We start from the raw sequence: 22,351 nt of genomic DNA on the forward strand, positions 1-22,351 counted from the left end.
AGGATGGAATAAGAGAAACATCTGTCTTACCCCTCCACCCCTTTACTCCCAGCTTTGATATGTGTGTTTAAAAATATGACAAGTCAAAATGCTCAGGGAGAAAGTCTCCTGCTCAAACCAGAGTCAAAAGAGGCTTGGAAAGAGAAAAAAAAAGTGGGGGTCGGGGGGAAATGGAAGTAAGAAGCAGAGGGGAACATGACAGCAGTGGCTGAGGGAGACGTCACGCACTGTAGAGATCTTTGACATGACTCTTTAATGTGGTGAAATCCCACAGGCGATATTTGGGCTATGAAGGGAGCGTTAGGTGAAGGGAACCAAAGGCTGCTGTTGCACTGTCAGTCTAGCCTGTCTGCTCAGTGAGATAGGGCTGGGCCGGATGATGTCAGTCTCAAGTTGGTTTTTAACATGTCAAAAAGATCTCCGCACCTTACACCTTGCCACAAGAGAAACACACACAAAGATATATAGATTAAGTAATACATGATAATAATGAAGTGGATTTTTACATATAGGTGATCAAGGACATCAATATTTCCTGTGTTACCCAATGAAAGAAGCCATCAATGTCATTCAAGATCAGTCATCACGCTGGATACAGTAATTGTTATAACACAACATTTTTATTGACAGTGAGGCAAAATGTATGAATGGGCTGAACCTTGCGAGAGATGCTGTGATCGTGTGGCAGATGCAGCGGGTATGAGGGTACTCTCATAACTGCATATAGTTTTCTTATCCTGAGTCATAGTGAAGATGCATATAAAAATTATCCTAAATGACATGTTACATGGCATCCCGCCACTTTAGAGGGCACTTTCAGCAGATGACAACATCTTTATTGGATGTTATTTGCAAAACCTCTGACTATAGTCAGTTTTTATTTTTTTCACAACAAGGGCCAATTTGACTAAAGTTCTCACTTTGTGCAACGCCTGAAGTTTAAGTACAGCTAGGAAAGGGAAATAATATGGTTACGGTATATGCACTATGGCAACTAAGACACCAGGTTAATCTCAGAGATGTTGTTTCCATCTTGTTATATAAAATGTGGAATACTTTCTGTTGTGGCACTGAACCGTTGGAATAGTTAGGTTAGTCAAACATTAAAACCTTTAACATACCAGGCCATGATAACCTTGATCTAGTTTTCAGTGCTTGACCACGTCTGAGCTCCTGAACACTGTAAAACAAGGTGGTGTAGACCTTAACATAGTATGATAATGATTTACCTGTTGCACCAGTGGGCTTTTTAGTGCAGTATTTCACAGTCGCACGGTTCGAATTTATCCATTCAGGTGCAACATTGGAGGGTTTCAACGACAAGCATCAATTAATGTTGTTTTCCAGGTCAATCTGACCTCAAATTCTATATATTATTTTGAATATCTTAGGTGTTCCATTTTACAATGTATTGCTGCCCAATATTTTGAAGATACCTTTTCAAAACTTTTACAGTTTCATACAGCTAAACCACTAATGACATGATTGAACTCTCTTTATATCTAACAGAGTTCTGGTGACATTGGTTTATCTCAATTATGTTAAAGATCTGAAGTTCTTCCTGCTTGAGAGCTCAACAAAACTGCTGCAGACTTGCTTGGTGTGAATGTATCCTAACACCACCTCATCACCATCCACTGACTGCCCATGTCACGTTCTTTGGAAAATGTGGTGAAAAAAGGCTTGTGATGGGCTTGATGATTGCAGATGATGATGATAGTGATGCTTTCAGTGGCGGTGATGATTACGACGATGCTGAGGGTGGCCATTACAGTGATACTAGTGAATTAATACATATTCAGCTAAGATACACCTAACTTTCACAGCTCTGACACGTTTTCTCTGTAGGCGTGAGATACATTTCAACAGATTGATCAAAATGAGCGTGTGTCATATCGATGACTTGGCATCCACTACGACATATTTTCACGCGACTCTGAGTGAATCACAGAAGTTGACCTGTTATTATGTCTGCTTGTGTCACTCTTGTTCCAGAGACCTGATTCATTAACACCACGTTTGTCTCAAGTATATTTGCATTTCTACTGCTGATATACGGATGTCAATTGAACGGGGGAGGGAATAGACAGTTGAGGTGATGATGCCTTCATTGATTAGGGTCTATTTACAGCTCCTTCCTGATACCTTCTGGGCCCGCTCTGCGAAAACAACACTGTCTGCTTGATTTACCAATTACATTAAAAAATTTAAATTATCCAAGAATCTGTAGTGTAAAGTCAGTACAGTGTTACTAATTTCGGCATGGCGTCCAAGCATGTTGACCTTTATGTTGCCCTGACACTGCTCCGAACATCTAGGAAGTCTGATGTGTACGGGTATGTTAACAGTGGGGAACAAAGACACAGTGAGAGAGAGAATTAGATGCACTTGGGAGGTGCCTTGGGTTCCATTGTGTCTTGGAGAGCTCCCCCGCTCTCTGCCTTATGTCAAGGTATTATTATTTCACCTGCCAAGGTCCTGACCTGACATTCACGATCTGCCCTTCTGGTACTTTACAGAAAACGGGCTTTGATAAAAAAAAGTCAGAAAGCTTTGGAAATGCTCACCACCTAACAAATTACAACATCACTGACATTGTTAAAATTATTGGATTATGAATTTGTTACTTTCAACTCTTGCATTGCAGTGTGAGATTGGGAATCGACTGGAGTTCCTTCATGGTCTCTTCATATTACCAATAATATAATACCCAGGAAGGTGTCCTGGTTTTCACGGTGGCTGCGTTCTTGGCTGCTGCTTCAGTCACATTAAAGCTCTGCTTGTTTGCGACTCCGTCTTGTCCTTAATCTTTCCATATCTTGTCCCCTCTTAGTTACTTCCTCCCTGCTTTTCTTCCTCGTGCCTCAGTGGTGCATTCGGCAGGTCAACACCTCAGCGGGTGGGCCACTGTGGGCCAGGTGACCTTTGTCGGTCATTGTTTTGCTCCTCACACCTCGCCCGGGGAGAAGGGAAGGGAGCGTAGTTCCTTACACCTGCCACTGTCTTTACTGTTATAGTACTGCAAATTGGCGTGGGGCACACTTATTGTTGGTCTGCGAAGGACAGTAGGTGTCATTTGCATACATGGCCACCAGTTGGTAAAGTGAGTGGAAGTGTATCATGTGCAATGCAGTAGATTGAACTTCTGGTGGCCCTTATATCCGTAACTGCTCAGAGCCTCGCTCAACCAGGTTGAAAAGAACCAAAACAAGCGGTTGCTATGTAGATAGCTGTAACGAAAGTGACGTTAGACTCCAAATCCGATTTACATTCCTGCGTGTGGCATTGAGAGATAAATCAAATTGTACCTCAAGTGAATAAGGGAATGGAGATGAAATGAAATACCCAAATGTTGCCTCCACTGGGGCCTGATTGAGTTCAGGTGGCTGGAAAGTATCTCACCCAGGGCTAGTTGTCAGTGAAGGATCTGCTGTCTTCTCATCTCTCTGTGCTGCAGGGCTAACTAGTGAACATCGGGTGAGTTGCTCTGACGGATGTTTGTGTGCCTCCTGTGTGGCTGGGGGACGGGCCGTTGACACACTTCATATTTCAAAGGCGAGGTCTGAGGAAGAAATGAAGATTGATGTGGAAAAATGGTGCAGCAACCCATTGCCCATTTGATACATATATTATCATTTACACTTGCCTGACACCTTTGTGCATTTATTTACATCTATATATACATATGCAAGGACTTGATTCAGGCGCCACACGTTCACGTAAGGGGGTGGGCTTCCTCTGTTATTATAGACATGAGATATAATTGCATTTGATCTCCAAATAAACAGGGAATCAGTCCATCTCCTTGGTGGAGATGGCAGATGTGATGGACGAGCGCATTAGTGGCGAGGACAACATTAGATTTGCTCAAAATTATTGATCTTTTGTTTGTGAGCCAAGTCGGCAATAAATAACAGTCCATGGGAGATGTGACTCATTATCACCGTGCCAAAAGCCCGACAGACCTCTGTCAAAACACACTCTCTTTCCCCCCTTCTCTGCCGCCTTCCTTTCATCTCCGTCACTACAAACCAATTTAATCTGTTTTTAATCCTTCCCTCTTTTCTGTCGCCGGTGCATTTAATACAAGGCCTTACTGTCACTATCTGATTCCCTTAAAATTTTAATCCTGCACTGATAACCCTGTATTATTACACATTACCCACAGAGGCAGCAGGACACTCGCATACCGACACATAAACACATGCAAATATGTACACACAACGGTTAGTGGCTCTCTCAGTGTTTTATTCCTTTTTACCTTCTTAGTGAAGAAAAAATCCTTTTATCACACAATGGGTAATTTATATCCATTACCAGCGTTTTCAATCCTTTTCAGCGCGGCTGTCACTGCCTTTGGCACACTCGTGATTAATGTGATCTAATAATAGTGTGCCATTATATTTCCTTTAGTAAAACATGTACCAACATCCTATTCAGCCCCACGAAATTCATTGCCCCTTAAAATATTTTCCCTTTTTTTGTTTGAAAGACAAGATTGCTGTTTTTTATTCTCCATCTCGTTGCCTCCTAGGAGGTGATTATTTGTTGGGGTGTGTGGGGGGGATTAGTGATGGCACTTCCCTTATTTTCAGACACTTATGGGAATGATGAGAGGTGCAATGATTCACGGTGGTTTGTGTGGCTGTGTGTGCTTGTGTGTGTTTGTGTGTGTGCTTGCATGTGTGCCTGTGTGTGTAAGCTTCTTCTACAGGTCAGTTCTAGCATGTGGTCGAATATAACATAGTATGTGTGGCTGCATTGTTGACTGATAGAGAGAAGACGTTGAGAAAAGCAGATATATCTTCTTTCTAGACATTTAAAAACGTGTAGTTTACCGTGGCCATAAAATTATTTCCTTTTCACAATTTTTTGTAAAACCTTTGTGCCTATATTTGGTTTTATTCTTTGGACTGAAAAATGTATTTCACAGAAAAATGTAGCAAATCTTTTTTATGATGATGTAAAATTATTTTGTAATAAAGTTAGCTGGATATATCGCCTTTAATTACAGATTAAAAAAAAAAAATTGTCATATAAGCGTCAACACCCCTAACCACAAATTAATCCACTTTTTTTCTAGGTAGTTTGTAGGTTGGTGGTTTGGAATGGGTGATGGAGAAGAAAGATGCTCTCCATGGAATGTGACTAGGATTAGGTGTGTGTGTGTGTGTGTGCGTGTGTGTGTGTATGTGTGTGTGTTGCCAGGGAGGTGGTCCAGCAGTGGGCTCTGCTTCCTCCCAGCCGGACAGCCTGAGCCAGTCTGCCACTCATGGGGCACGTTTTAGGCGGGGAGGTGCCAAACGTGTGCAGACACACACACACACAAACACACACACACACACACACACACACGCACGCAAACACACAAACACACATATATGCATGCATGCATGTATGAAGTTGTGCACAGACCCACACTGTCCTGGCTCACTCCCACAAAGCGGGTTAACCCTTACTGGGTTCTTAGACTTGTATCCAGGATGAACAGGTGGTCCCACAAAACATGGGCATCCATTTCCTCATGACTTATCCCAGAGTGTGTATGTGTGTGCATGCGTGTTGTGACGAGGGAGGGGTAGACAGAGACATGGGAATAGGAAAAAAAAGGACTACACAAGACTATACATGACTGTGTGGCTGCAGCACACCTTTTGTATGTGTGGGGGTTTTGTATGGTACCAGGGTGTCTGGTGTATAGAGCAGCTTGCGGAGGGTCCCGCCACTGTGTGAAATTGACATCAGATGGCCGTTGTGACAAGAGCAATATTACATCCAACTTCCATTTAGCAAGGGACAGCTAATATATGTGTGCCGAGTGAACGCTTGTTTGTGTGTGTGTTCATCAGCACCTGACCCCAGAATCTGACCACACCAAACACAGCTGCCAACACTTTACATCTATATCACCCCCTACCCGCTCCGTGCCTCTCTGCTTTTTCCCCTAATTTTTTTTATCTTGAATCCCTTCATCCAGCATCCTTCCATTAAATATAACTTGTATTGAGCCACATCTTATTCCCTTCAATCTTCCTTCCCCTCATGTCTCAAGTGATCCTTTCCCAGCAGAGAAAATCGAAGGTAAACCACTTCTAAGGCAAAAAATGGCGCACACCACTTTGGCTGTTTTAAATATCACCCTCTGATAGATGCACAGTTGTGATACTTGCTTTGGTAAGACACGTCAGAATCACAATATTTATTGTTCATCATCTGGCGGCTGCGATAATGCAAGGTACACTCAGCATTGGTTGCTGCAGCACATGGCGGAGACCTTCTCTGCCTTTTGATAACATGGCTCAGTTTTACTACACTTTGTTTGTTCTTTTGTGATTATTCTGTGGCTCAGCCCCTCGAAACCCAAGACACTTGAAACAGACATTTTGGAAAATATGAGCAAGTAAGCAAAGTGAAGGGGAGAAGGGCAGAAGGAAGAATGGAGCTAAGGAGATAAACATAAACAGAGAGGGAGAAAAATAAGGTTTCTCTCTGAGTCAGCGGCTTTTAGCAAAGTCTGATTAAACGAGGTGGGAAACCGCTTGGGGTAGTAAATAACAGAGGTGTCAAAATGTTGTTTAATGACCTGGATATCTACTGCATGAAATATATAGCTGCACATCTATGCAGGAGCAGATTTTTTTCTCTAATGCCTTAATGTGCAGGGGAGTTCAGATGTTTAGAACGACTTAGTGGGAGTGAAGGGGGAAGATCACTGTATAGGGTCTTCTGAAAAAATATTCCTTTTTTCAAGTCGGTTATCGTTGTTTTCATGTTGGAAAAATAATGATGTACACAATGCACAAATCAAGAGCAACCTTTTTGGCAAATATTAACTTTAGAACACCTTTTGTTTTTTCTTCTAATTTACCTACACTAAATAAAAAATTCACAAAAAAAAACATAAATATGAAAATAAACATGGCAGTTCATTTGGACAAACTATGGCCTGTTATTTAAGATGTTTGCCTTGAGTAGAAACTACTGACACAGAGAGACACATACAGAAATATGTGAGGGACTAACCCTCATCTTCTTTATTCTAAATAATTATGTATCATTATTTAGATGTTTGGAGGTTTGGTTTTCACATGTCATAGGAGCCTATTATTATTGGAATATGGGCAAAATATAAAAAAATATGTGAAATACACACACAAGTTGATGAAATGTTAAAAGGTTTGAAAAGCAGAATGAAGAAAAGTTGCTGTGTGAACAGGGGGCAGAGGGAGAATGAGCAGTGAGCTGGAGGTAATCAGAGGTTATTGCAGAGCAGTCAGCAGTACATCAGTCAATTTACCTTCCCCTCCTTTTACCAGGGGGGAAACCCCTTCCAGACGAGGGGGGTGCGGGGAAGCAGGGATGGGGGGAGGGAAGGAAGGGGAATAGTGGTGGCGGTGAACTCAGCGATTTTCCTTATCTTCTTTTTTTTCTGTCTCTCTGTTAACGTCTCGCAGGGCTCCCTGATCAGTGTCGACCAGAAGCGGAGCTGAAGCTGTCGCTGGCTTAACGGGGCTAAGCACACTGTCACGCTGTCTAAGAAGCTACCCACCCACAGTCTGAGGTGACTCAGGGATTCCACAAAAGAGGAGGTGAGGAGGTGAAGGAGGGGAAAGGGGAAGGATAGAGGTTGGAGGGAAGGAGACCCGGGGTGGAGAGGAAAGCAAAGGAAATGATAAAAGTGGACTCATTTGTGATGGCACTCTTGCATGATTAGGTCAAATTCAAATGAAGGGGGAGGAAGAAAAAATTGTCGAGAAAAAAGTGAGAGTTGGGACAAAGAGGAGAACTGTCTCATAAGCTTTGGTTACAAGTATCCACCTTCTTTTGTCTGTATGGTGTGATGATGACGATCACAATGGTGATGAGGGTGATCATCATAATCACACACAGATGCACACAATCATGGGCAGAGACACACACACACACGTCTGCTACATGTAGACGTACAGGGCACGCATGGGCATAACGACAGATAATTCCTATTTAATCCCATCAGTTATCCTTTGTAGTAGGGTTACTCTGTCTATCTTAAAGTCCAAGCTGGCTGTCTCTTATCTCCTGTGTCAAACTTGTCTCCAGTGCCCAGACCAGAGGCTGTGTATGGTCTAGCATATGCAATATAGGTATGCATGAGAGTGTGTGACTTTACCTACGTCTGAGGGTTTAAGATACGGGAGGGGAGTGCAAAAAGTTTAGCTGAAGCCCAGGAAGGTGTGAGGAGAAGTGTGGGCCTCAGAAACGTAGCGTTTGTCTGTTTGACAAGACTGAAGTGGAAACCCTGCCGGCCTGCGCGCCCCGGGCCTGATGCTCTGACATGCTCCGAGGACGTGAGGTTAGTTCACCCGGCAGCTATTTCTTATCCAGCTGTGGAAATGCATCTACAGTCATATCAGGAATATCTAGCCAAGGTGTGGATGGACATCTTGCATTCATCTGTTAATAGTAGGGCCTAATACATGTAGCCATGGTAGTGATTTATTTCAGTTGATATTAAAGTGTGGATTTAGTGAGATGCTGCTTTGGCATATTAACTCAGTAACATGACAGAGTTAGTGAACTCTTCCCTCATCCTTTCCTTTGCCAAATTTGGACACTGACACTAAATGAATCTGTCATAATTCATATATGAGTGGGAGGATGATATATATATCTTTACTATACATACTCTATGTGTCTGTGTGTGTGCGGCTGTGAGTGGTTGTAAAGTGAAGCATTATGGCAAAAAAAAAAATCTGAATAATTTAGTGCTCACATTTTTTTCTAATGCCATTCTTTAGAATCTGACTGCGTCACTCTAACAAATGCCTATGATGGAAAGTTCAGGGGATTTTGGAGGGCGCCTGTGAACAGTGAGTGATGGCAACCAGCCGACTCTCAGCTCCCTCTTGTCTACCAGCGGCTCCATGTGAGCCCCATGCACCATATTCCTGTCTCAGAACTAACGGCGTGGTGAATCGAAACAAAAAGGCCACATATTTTATTTATGTGTCAAAAGTGGGTTGAAAGGAGTGTAAGGAGGGAGCAGGGTGTATCACTCTATCCGTCGGTTGATATCATTCCATCCGTGCGGATCAATTCTCCCAGACAGGGGGAGATAAGAAAGGAGCGGGTGCACAAAGGAGGGAGAGAGGGGAGGAAGAAGAGCTGAAATGGTGGTTGTATTGATTTGTCAAAGAAATACAGCGTTGCGTGTTTTGCTTAAACATCCACATAAACCTGAGCTGTCAGAGGTGGGCGGTCATATGCTGACATTTGACCACACAGACATGGATTGTGGATTTTCTGCTTGACTTAGCTGTACATAGTTTTAACCATCAGCTTTATGTGGTAACAGGCAAAGTGGCCCCTGCCCACTGCACACCCAGAGCCTCACAGCCTCCAAATCCAAACTCAAAATTAGATATGACCCAGACATGATGTTGGATAATATGTTAGTCATTTAATTCCCATTTTCTTTTTTTTATGACAACATGTTTCTAGCCTGCTATTTATAGAGGTATTCGTGTGTTTAATATTTGAGATCCAACCTGAAATAAATAAATCTCATAGGCTACTTATTTTTCTGACATAAGCTCAGCTTCAGTTTTCAGAGCAAAGCTCCACTTAGAAGTTCGCACTTCTCGTTCTCGCTCTCACCTTATAACACACCTGATACCACATATTCTCAAGTCGACTCCACTTGGATTTTGAACACTGACCTGAGACCTGGGGTAGTAAAACTAGACCTGACCATGGCTGAATAGAGTTCGAGGGGATTGAGGTGTCTGTGTTTAATGATTAAATCCTTATTTCATCTACTTGAAATATCACGTTACACTTTAAGATTCCCATAAAGCGTTTCCAACTTATCCATCCTGACAGTCACTACTTGACACCAGTTTAACCTCATATTCTTTTGTTACAGTCCACAATATCCCCGCCCCCCAATGGAAAAAATTTTTGTTTTTTAAACACATCCATGCATCTGCAGCTGCTTAAGCTCATCACATTCCTAAATTGTGAATAACCACAGCAGCCTTAGTAAGAGTGGAAAGTTGAAAAAAAATACAAGATATAACCTCAATTAAGACCACCCACGCAAATTTAGCTGACCGCTGTGAAATTCTTACATCTAGAAAAGACTAAGACAGCAAATTTGTGCTTAATGGGTTCAAGGAATTTGCCACTGATCCTTCCGCGTCCATCTACTCTACAAAAAAAATGTAGTGAGTCGCATATTTGAGCATTTGAGATTACATACCTGGCACAAGGGAGGGCAGGAGCAGTTAAAGAAAACTGGAGAAAAGAGCAGAGAGTGTGCACAGGGCCATAAAACGGATAGTTTAACCATTGATCGAGAGCAGTGGTGGAAATGGCAGCTGTAAATCAATTTTATCTTGGAGCAGCTAAAGAGTGTTTTCTAATGAGGTTAATGCCACATAATGGCTAAATTTCTCTGCTTAAAAGATGCCCTCAAGGTGGTGGCGAGAGATAGATGTCGCCGTGGAAAGTTTAACACCTCACCATTCGAAACAAAGCAGAGGGATGCCTTCATGTTCCAGGGCGTTTGCATTTTAGAGAATGTTAAAGCTTTATTCGCAAGGTTTCAGGGGGTCATTATATCATCCAGTACATCTTTGTCAGGACAGTTGTTTGATCGATAGACAGATCTATCTGTAGCTGTGACAGTTCTTTAAATGTATTTGTTTAAGCATTTCAATCTGTGTTGTCCACATCCAATATGATGAGTTCCTTCCTCATCATAACCACCACAACTAAATTCTGTGCCATTTCCACATAGCAGTTTCGGGGCAGGCAGGCAGGGTAGCATGTCAAACTGGAACTGGCCAGGTATGGAAAAGACACAAGCACTAATAGATTATGAATCATGTTGAACTCTGGCAAATAGTCATGTTAATGAAATCCATTGTGTTATGGGAGATGAGGCTTGAGTGGTGAAGACCAAGGGCTTAACAATGGCAACAAAACCAACCTTCAAGTCCTACATCCATATACACACGCAGGTTGCACTAGGGTTTATAAAGACCCTTATTTTAGAGCCCAATTCTTTCCAACATGGTCAACCTTCTCTATATTTTCTAGGAAATTATCAATGTCTGGGTCATGATGGCAACCGGCTAAACAAGTTCCTTGATGTGATCTAGCCTGAGGATTTTTCCAATGGGGCAGTACCTGCACCTATTGGGGATGCAGCCCTCTACATTGATGTGGAGGGGTGCACTGGCTGAAAGGGGGGATCCTGGAAAGAGCATCAGGAGATTAGAAAAACAACTTGAAAACAACACAACTGTCTGCTCTTTATGAAGCTCCTGTACTGCTTCTAAAAGAAGAGAAACAATCCTAAGGTCTCCACTCCTTACCACTTTAAAAACTGAGCTTAAAATCTAATGTTTTCATCGCGAATCTGAATGGAAAAAGAAATGCAACTTTAAAAGGGTTTAAACTCTTGATATCAGATCGACAAAATTGTGTAGTTGTAGGTTTACAATGCCTTTGTGTATTAAACGTTTTTTGTGTGTCTTCTATAGACAGTAAAGGCAAAAGCATACCAGTCTGAACAGTTTGGGAACTAAAAGAACACAAATTCAATTATAAGATTTTATTATTATCAACCCACATCTTAAGTTTTACTGTATTGCTAACTGAAAGTGCTTCTCGTTCCTGGTTTGGTCAGAGAAGTGGATGGTACTGGCACAACTGGGATGTGCAGGGATTCCCAATGCTCCCACATTTATCACAAGCTAGCTCACTAGCATGTTAGCAGATGCACACATGTTGAAATATTAGATTACACTAATTACATTAGATTGTAATAGTAGCAGAAGGAATCCTCTTTGTCTCCTTTTTAGAGAGATCCGAGGAGTCTCTAAGCTGTAAACTAGACTCCACCATAATATTGTTGATGGAAAGCTGCTCACAATCAGCAAGTGTCTTTTTTCTGATGTGGAGAGACTGGGCAGCTTTGCAATACAGGGGAAGCTTGGATAAGACTGCCAAATAGGCTTTATGAATTATGAACATTAAGGAATTCTAAATCATATCCATCAAACTGATGGTGGATGTAGCACTGATGCAGGCTATTAAAGAAATTTGATTTAGTCCAACACTGACCATATACTGTGCATCACTCTAACCATATTGTATTCACTCACTACCAACACTAGAAAGGCAACCATTAAAACAGACAGAGGATATGTAGACACATACTTAAAATAATGCGATCATAGAGAACAGTGCCTTTAAACCACTCTCAGTGTGTGTGTGTGTGTGTGTGTGTGTGTGGGTGTGTGTATAACATTTTTTAGTACAACCAGCGTGCAGCATGAAACTTAAGGAAAGTTCATCTCCACAGACCTCTAGCATTGATCACTGGGGCCCTAAAGCTATTATCATGATCTAATTAGGTTTAACATAAGTCTGTGTCACGGCCCGGTGCAAGGCTGCCTTGTCCCCAATTCCACACTTTCACAGCATCCCTATTTAAAAATAGCACACATGTGCCACACATACATGCAGCAAATACTAATGCTTTTCGTTTCCTTTTATTTCACTGGTTACACTGATGTCTACTTTAATGCCGGACAGAGGTCTAAGCTTGGGAAAATGATGTAATGCAGGATGCAATGAATGAGTGTGGGGATATTCTCCTAGGTCTCTCTTCTCATGTGGATGTAGATGTTAGTACTCTGACATCTGGTCAAAGAGAATTTAATGTAATTTGTTGAACAAATGTACTATAACCAATTTTCACTTTCCCCACGTATATTGTTTTAATCAGCAGTAAAAAAAAACGCCACTGGACATATCGTACATTTTACAGTATAATATCTGAATTCTGTTGTGTCAAACCAACTTCAGAGCTTTAACCCGTTTTGTCTTATTTTTCCCCTCTTATTGTTTCAATGTTCACAGTGGTTTTTTATTTGGAGAAACGTAGGAAGCTCTGTGCCATGATTCCACTCTGCATGTCAAAGTGTCTTAGGGCAAAATGCTGAACCCCAATAACCCCTGTTGTTGTGCTGTGAGTGTGAATGGTTTCATGGCACATAGTTTGAAGTGCTATGAGTAGTGGATAAGACTAGGAAAGGGTTGCATAAGTGAAGTCCATTTACCATGTACAAATTCTGTTTTCTTTTGAGAATATAACCCGCATGTCTCACAATTCTGAAGTAATTGGACACTAAACTGTCTTTTAGCTGGTCCTCCTCCCATCTGCTCCGTCTGTATTCGTTTGAGCTAAGAGACGCAGATGATCTGAATTCCCAAGGCTCAAAAAGCATAGAAGGTGAAACATGCAGTCAGTGACCTAATAAGAAGACCTTTGAAACATGCTCATTAATAATGCTGTCCAAAAATATTCTGTAATAGAATATACTATATTTAATTTGTTTTATGTACCTTATATCTGGGCTGTGCTACTTTAATACAGCCGTGAATTACCTACTCTGACACCTTATTTATTTTCAGCATGATTAGCGGCAGTGGTGTGCATGGCTGATGCAGTTGGTGGCTGTGGCCCACTGCACACACATTAATGGGTTCATGATGCCATCACACAGGTGATATTGAATGAGCTAAGACCCGCCACCCACCCATCCACCCAACAACACGAACATTAAAGCTTACACACAGTCTGAGTACTCTGTGGCCTCTTGGCCTATTCACAAAGCAACTTTTTTTGCCATGTTGTACAATTTCGGTGTACACTAAAGCCTTATCAGGGCCAGTTTGAGGAGCCATTCTTCAGTTCCCATATAAGGGAAAGCAAGTCCACAAAAAAATAGTGTGAAGAGGACTCCCCTCCCCTCCATTGCTCCTGTGTCTGCTGTTATTATGAATAGTAGCAGTAACAGAGAAAAGCATATACTCCATTCAAAGTTGTTCATGATTTTTGAAGGACCACTCTCAACTCCCCTCACCCTCCGCCCACCACCAGCCCAGTCTTTTGATTGATATGTGAAATCCGTCTCTCCCCGCAGCTCTAAAGGCAGTCCCTATGTGTGTCTGAAAGGTGCTCATTGTTGAGTGGAGACCACTTTGTCAAGAAACAATCCTGTTCCCAAGGAAGCTGAGAATGTCTTAAAAAAGATACAGGCCCTTATTGTGTACATTGGGGAACTTTAATTTTGTGTGTGAGGTCATTTTAATCCTGATGAATTTTTATAGTAGCGGTTGTAGTTCAATGGCTGGTTGCTCTAATGCTCTAAAGAAGGAGCAAAATAAAGGAAGAATGGGAAAGAATGAAATACCCACCCACAGGCCCAGTGAACAATCCTAAACTTAAAGTGTCACAGAGAGTGAGGAGGACGGGTAGAGGCCTTTGTTGATGGACACATTGGGATGTATTTAAGTTCTACAAAGGAGATTCCCTGAATGGAGGCTAGATTTTTGCTACAAGGTTTAAAATGCCCAGTCTAAGGATAGATTGGCATGGGATAAAGTTTGTGTAGGGTAATCTATTTGGCTACAGAGGCTGATGCAAGTTGAACCACCCAAGACATTGCCTCTGAACTGGTGCCAAGAAGGAAAGGCAACAAACTCCTTAGACAGACATGCATCAATGGCACTACTAATGATATGATTCAGCATTCCTGATTGGGGTATTGATTGTTTTAACTGCATTTTATTACATTTGACCTGGGCAAACCTTAACACTACAAGATGTGTTATGTCAGAGACTTATTCTTTATGTGGAGACCTCTAAGCCTTCTTCTTTTGAGCAAACTAATGGTCTTATTTGAGCTGCAGTTTGTCTTTTCATCTCGGCTGCGTGGCTGCTTTGTCGGTGGTTCACCCTCTGCCCTCTGTAGCTTCAGACTGGATACAAGTCTATTAGACAGATAGATTGACATGTAAACACCAAGAAGCTGAAAATGTGATGTTTTGAACGGGAGAAAGTTAATAGGATTTTCTACATTTTAGCAAATTAAAGCACTAGATAAACACATAACTTTTTTTATTTTGTTGCTTTCCTTAAAATGGTGCCCCCATGCAGGAGGCCTGCTCATCACCATGGCGGCTAAATGGAAGCTGGATCTTGTTTGAGCGACGGCAGAGTGAGACCAAACAGCGTGATTCATAATGGTTATTTATGTACCATGTAGCTGAGACTCAGCAGGGGGCAAAGGCATGGCTTTACTAAGTACATCTCTTTCTGCTTAGTTTCTCCTCAGTTGGGCTTGTGGCTTGTCTTTCTGGTAAACATTTCTCATAAGGATACCGAAAATATATCATCGTGATGTTTTTGATCATTCACCAAAATAACGAGTGTAGGAGTCTGCTATTCTCGAGCAAATAAATTAGGTGCATTCAAGTAAGTTTCACTGGTGCTTCGTGTCTGAGGCACACAGATACATATACTGTGGCTTGGGTTAGTATTGGCAAAAGTTCTTCTTAATTCCTCCAAATTCCAGCCACTAGCAAACATACAAATAAACATACCCCCACTGCTGTGGAATACAGCAGCTCAAGCAAGACTTTCTCCCCTCATGTCTTTCCTCTAACTGCCCTTTTTTCTTTCTCTAACTTTCCCCCCTCCCTCTGTTCTGAGATGCAGAGATCCAAGTGCGCGATGGTGCATTACTAAGGACACCTGCTCTGTTGATGTGGCCAGGCAGATTGACTGTGTGTGTGCCTGTGTGTGTGTGTGTCTGTGTACACGCACGCATGCTTTTATTCATTCATCAATTTTTAGGCTGAGGCTGGGACCAAACCTATCAAAATTGTTCTGAAGTCAATCTGTCCATTTCTGCCTCAAATTATGCATAATGGGCTTTTAATTTTGTGCCATGCAACTAGCTGAAACAGTGTCCTTCTCGATGCTTGGCCCCGGAAAATAGGAAGAAACTCAAACCGTGTGGTGATAAAGAAGTTAAATAGAGAAGTAGATATCCACGGTCAAACCTCAGAAGATGTTAGAGTGAAAAAATAATGCAATCAATTAGATCCTATCCTCATATATCATTAATTGATATCACCTTAAAACTTTTCATAATGAGGAAAATTGTATATGGTAAAGTTAGCAGACATTGTTCTGGCTGTGAAATCAGAGTTTTGGAGGCTTCACCCTCTGCACCGTCCCTGAGACACATGCACTGACCTTTGTATTCCTCTACTTGTCATTTCATTAGTTCCTCAAAAAAGAGAGAGAAAGAGAAAGTCCTCTTTCCAGAGGGTAAAATGAGCAGAGGAGAGAGAGTTCAAAGCAGAGGAGTGCACAATATGTTCTGTTACATTATACTGTACTTTCTCTTTTGCTCTGAAAGGAGAAAAAGAGGGACGAGAGATGGAGGCAATCGGGGAACGAAAATAAATACTTGCCACTTTGTTATTGACATTTGAATGAGTTCTGTTCACATCCTCTCCTTAACCCCCACCCTGTGCCTCCCACTACACCCCCATAGAAATACAAAAAAAATCGTATTCACTTTGTATGTAGGTCACATTACAGTGGTGTCTAGCTATTGGACATGGGCTTAGATAACTGTTTGTCGAGTATTAAATGCTTTCGCTGCCTCAGCAGACTCTGCCACTGGTATTTCTCACACAGCTGTGCAACTGAAAGGAGGCTGCGCTGCAGCAAAAATCATGTCACACACATATACACACACACACATACAGACACAAGCTTTCAACTTCTGATGCTTTTTGTGTTTACTTAAAAAAAAATCTTGCTTGCATAAAACATTTACTTTTCTCATATAAAACTGCCTTATGTGAAGTTGGAAACCAGGTTTGAAAGTGAGTTAAAAGCACCATCTGTAAATGAGGACCGCGCTGTGGTGAATAGGAGGTAAACCCATTGACCTGAGGTGCTAACTCAAGCAGATGAATCTTTGCTTTTCTTTTCTCTTATCCCCGTTTGCTTTGGGTGACCTTGCACACCAGCCCTGATGCAGTGTGTTCCCATAGCACTGGCCGAAAGGTTTAGATAGGCTCCAGCTTGGCCAACGCTTTCCTCTATAAACACCCCTGATGTTTTTCTACCCTTATCTCCTCACTTGTACATTTGCTGTTGACTACATTAACCATAACCCCCAAAAATTGTCAGGCAGAGGTGTGGGACAGAGAAGGAAATTGCACCTGCTTTTATAGCAGCAGGATCCATGCGAGGAGTGAAGTGTTCACTTAGAACAGAAAGGCAGGAGGCAAGAGGGGCAACTAGCTGCTGTGCAGTTTTGCCCTCTGTTGTCTTTGCATGAAATGAAAGATGCAAGAAGTGTGTGTTCATATGTGTGGGGTTTTGTGTATTATCCTCCTTTCCCTCTGTCCTTTGTATGAAATGAGCCCAGATGGTGATTGATTTTTCAAGTGCTGACATCCCTGCTTGAGAAGGACCCCTCCTTTCCACACGCACACACACACACACACACACACACACACACACACACACACACACACACACACACACACACACACACACACACAAAGAAACGCACACATACCCTTCTTTGTGCCGAGCAAGTGAGGCGCACTAACATCTCGGTGCCATCATCATCTTTGTGACTGCCAGCAACCACCATTGATCGACAAAAGTATGCATGCAAACAAACAGACGCACACACACACACACACACACACACACACACACACACACACTGATGGTACTTGCAGAAATGTCAAAAGGTTCAAAATGAAATATTCAAAATCATACATAAAATCTGTCTTGACTTGAATACTGTTGAAAGGGTCAGCTGGAAAAAATATTAAGTAAATTAACAGAACATTAATCAAAAGTTCCATTAATCAGCAAAATATTGATTGTTCATCAAGTGAAAAATAATTAGCCTGTTCCAGATTCTAAACAAAGAACAATTTTATCCTCCTTAAATAACTGTATATCTTATTTTTTTTTGTTTAAGTCTGTTGCCCTTGCAATACAAGTAATTTAAAAGTATCACCCTGGACTCTGAGAAACTGTTATGGGCAACTTTCGCTACTGTCTGACATTTTTAAATTAGTTTGACTTAACAGTTTAAATTGATTAACTCAAGCAATGACATTTAATACATGAACATTTCAGATTCTGTATTTCAGGAAGACAAAGAGAGACACAAGTGAGTTTTTGGCATTTAAATGTAGATAACATGTGTATAAGTTAGTTGAATCGAGTTAATATGAAACAAAAACAAGGTGTGAAAACAGTACATGAACTTATGACAGGAAAAAACAACAAAAAAGGAGCGATGGAAGAGTAACAGTATTCAGGGAATGTTTCTCTGGGAAAACACTGAGACGCAGAGCGATGGTAGGCAGGGGCAGGGTAAAGTGACGGAGAGCTGTATGCCACAGCAGCCCTATTGAGTTAAAGTGGCTGTGTGGCTAAATGATGTCATTGGCTAACTAGGCGTTCTCAGGCCATTGCCTCTGTTTGCGTGACTAAATACATACAATTAAGGCCTCGGCACTTCTCAATCTCTGTGAACTCATTGTTATCCCCGGGTTCAAGTGCACTGATAATGGGGGCCAGAGGAAAACAGGCGTAGCAGTGAGAGAGACAGAGAGCTGGTGGGTAAAATAGACATCTCATTAATAGTGGCATTCTCTTTCACCCAACAGCGCTGCTAAAGCCTTGCTCACTCATCTGTCCCCTTTTTCTTTTTTCCTATGGCTCTTTCTTTCTTTGTCTCACTTCTTTTTAATTTTGTTTTACCTTTTTCAGTTACACATTCATTTTACATCGTTCTCTCCATCCCCCTCTGTTTCTGTGTCTCTTACCACTGTCCTCCTTTGTTTTGTGACAATGCTTTGTATACACAGTGTTTTTTCCCATACACTGGGTGGCTTTCACATAGGGGCAGAGTATGACACACACCATTTACTATTGTAACCAGTTCTACATAGTGGATGGACTGCTTTCACCAATCATTTGACAGGTTGCTGTGACGCTTCTAGGGACATAAGACGATGAAGAAATTGTTTCCTCTGAAGCGGGTTAAGAATTTCCACTTCATTGTAGACTTCAGAATCTGCGTCTCTTAGAGCTATGATCCCAGTTGAAAGTGAGAAGCAGCTTTATCACCTATTTTGGACAACTTAAAAATCCAAAACACAAAAAACTATGAAATCCTTCAAATATATTGACCATTAATGTTGCCCAGCTACAACGGTGGAGGTCACATTGTAGACGCCCTCCTGTGTTACACATAGACACACGCACACACACACACATACATACAAGCCAGATCAAGTGTAATCGTCTAACGCGAGACTTCCCTGATGGCCTCAACACTTGACAGTGATGCCCTCAAGTCTCAGAGAAACCTCTGTAACTGGAGAACAATCGCTTCTGTCTGTCTTGAGTAACTGGATCACCACGCCGTCCTCCCTGCCCACAGGCGTGCACACACACACACACACACATCCTTGAGTGTGTACTGTAAAAATTAAGTTGCGACTGCCACAGCTTGTTGCAAAGTGAGTCCTTCTCTCACACAGATATCTCTGTTCCTGAAGATACTGAAACACCTCATTTTCATACCCGGCTTTTTTATGAAAAACTTCAACGTAACATACGTACTTGCAAACTGATGCCATTGTTACTTTGACTACAGCGGGTTGGTTCACATTATGAACATCTATATGGCCATGTAGGCCATGTATTTCCATTGTGCGGACAACATTTTTGTCCCCATATTGTCACTTTTCAGACAGAGTCAGGTCTCCACGACACTAGATTTTACCTCGACCTCACACATGTACGTAATCACAAGCACTCTCCCAATCTTGGATTTGTTATTAATGCTTACACAGTAAAACACAAACACGGCGATATTCTTTAACTAAAAGGCACACATGCAGATCTACATAGACACTACTAGCTGCAGAGGAACAGAGGTAAACTCACACACAAAAAACAACGAGTATGCACGAGTGTGTATGACAAGAGGTGTGTTTGCGTGGGGGGGTTGGGGGTGCGTTCTCCTCCAGTCGGCAGTGGGGCGTGGTGGCGGCAGCCTAGGTAAATGGATCTTATTTAGCAGCGCGTCAACACGTGTAAGGGGGCTTACGGCTCATTACTCTGGGCCCTGATCCTCTCTGCTCACCCACTGATGGATGGCAAGGGCAGCTGAGAGGAGGTGCAGGTGGGGGGCAGGAGAAGGAGAGCAAGATGGACATCGGGCCTACCCTCCTTCCTCCCCTCCTCCTTCTATCCCTCTTTGCCCTCTTGCTTTTATGCCTCCTCCCCTGACTCTGCTGCTCCTACTTTTTTTTTCTTTGAATGTAATTTTCATATAATAAATGACTACATTTATCTTTTCTATATGCATCTGACACGCTCACACTCACTGAAGAGTAAATCACCAGCAGTTCATGGAAGCTCCTTCATTTCCAGATCTAAACATGCCGTGGGTCTTTCCTGATAAAAATCACTTTCACATACTGTAGAAGTAACTTTAACTTTTTCTTTTTTTTTATCTCACTTTAGCTGATTTACCTTCCTCTCCTGTCAGTTTTATTGATCTGAGGGGTGACTGCACAGCTTGGTGTTTTTTAATCAGATTGTCAGCCCCCCACCTTCTCCCTGCCCTATCATTTATTTACTTTATTGCCACTAGCTTTATTAGTACAACTGTTCAGATTAATCAGATATTTTACCAAATCGGTGTGTCAAAAATACAAAAAAACATGCATTCAAGGACATTTTGATTTGAGTAGCACGATATTCAATAGGCACAATGACATGTTTTGACACGGTAGAAAGAGCACGAGTGTAATAAAAGGAATGATGGCTGGTTTCCATTTAGCCTTTTACTGTGAATGCTGCCTATAGTGTGACACTATAGGCACCATTAATGCTGGTACACTTAAATACATTATTAATGTTATTAACACCTCTTCTCTGACAATAGGACTCTATTTACACCTTGCATTAAAATATGAATCCATATCCAGATTATATCTCAATATGATGTAATTTACACCTGGTTTTAATATGTGTCTCCAGTGTCCACATAGCGATCTGATTGTGATATCTTAGTTCAATAAACCTCACGCTACATACAAAAATAGAGAAAGAACTTTCTCTGACCCTGTGTTAATCAAGTTGAAACCAATCAAAATCAGACGAGAGGACTAGCTTGGTTGCTAACTGCCTAGCTGCTCTTACCTTGCTGGTTTGGAACAGATGGATGTGATGATGTATTTCAGTCCGCATAATTGTTGAATGTGAGTTTACTACACAATTGCATTTTAACTTGTGTTTGATGTGGTCACAATGTGTCCCGGACCACCACTAGAGGTGATTTGGCCGATCAGATCACAACCCATCCTCATAGCGTCTTAAGTGCAGTTGCACCCTTACTTTCATGTGGTCAAGCTCCATCGAATTACAAATCACCCAAAATGCATTTTATTGTTGGCTTCAAATGGGGTGAATGACAAGTCAAATAATCTGCAATGGAAAAGGCCTATTAATACATGTTGATTCAGCTTCCAAACTCTCCACTCAGGTTAAAACCAGTCTTCTGCATGTGGTGAACTTTTAAACTCTTACATTAGCTCCCTGACACTTAATTGTTACCAGCACACAAACCTGCGCTGTTATCATCTCTACCATGACATATAGCCACACACACACACACACACACACACACACACACGCACGTGCGTACTGTATACTGGTTCCAAAGCTCTCAGTCAAGTCCCTCTCTATAAGCTTGTAGAGCATTCCTCTCATTCATGGAGGCAGGGCCCTCCTAGTGAAGCGCTTAATTGGCTGCAGATTGCTCTTTAACCTCAGGGTTACACCACACACACACACACAAGCATGCACACACACAAACACAGCATGCACAAATAGACAGAAGCAAATACACACACACACGCACACACACACACACACACACACACACACACACACACACACACACACACACACACACACACACACACACACACACACACACACACACACACACACCACTTATGCAGGCTGTTAACGTCTTAAGGGAAATGGAGTGTGGTTTTTACAACTCATTGGGGAGGTCAAAGGTCAGAAGATTTGTAACACACAATCCCCAAGGATCTGTCAGTCAAGGCAAAGATGCCATGATGACTACCACACACAAACATGGACTTTCTTTCTCTCTCTCACACACACACTAATATATATTTGGATGCTTACTTTGTCACCTCTGCTCGTGCCTGCTTTTCAGTTTTTTCCTTCTGTCTCTTCACTGATCGGAAAGTTTCTTCTTGTGGACAAAGACTAGTACAACATGCAGGAGTGAATCAGACGCAGTCGACATTAGATTTGGTTCAGTCGGCTTTGGTCTTGCCAGTCACCTCTGTGCTTTTGGCCCACGTGGAACATCTCAGTCCCAGAGCTATCCATTTAGCCCTCTGCCCA

The 22,351-nt window shown here is 42.0% G+C and overlaps 1 protein-coding gene across 1 annotated transcript in view; it reads left to right on the forward strand.

Annotated features, from left to right (window-relative positions):
- znf536 (zinc finger protein 536) overlaps window positions 1–22,351 on the forward strand; it is a 190,848-nt gene that overhangs the window by 35,024 nt on the left and 133,473 nt on the right. The window contains exon 3 of the mRNA XM_053426121.1: window positions 7,455–7,589. The gene's annotated coding sequence lies outside the window, so the exon portion shown is untranslated. The remainder of the gene's footprint in view (window positions 1–7,454; window positions 7,590–22,351) is intronic.

This window comes from Pleuronectes platessa, chromosome 1 (assembly GCF_947347685.1).
Source record: "Pleuronectes platessa chromosome 1, fPlePla1.1, whole genome shotgun sequence".
NCBI lineage: Eukaryota > Metazoa > Chordata > Actinopteri > Pleuronectiformes > Pleuronectidae > Pleuronectes > Pleuronectes platessa.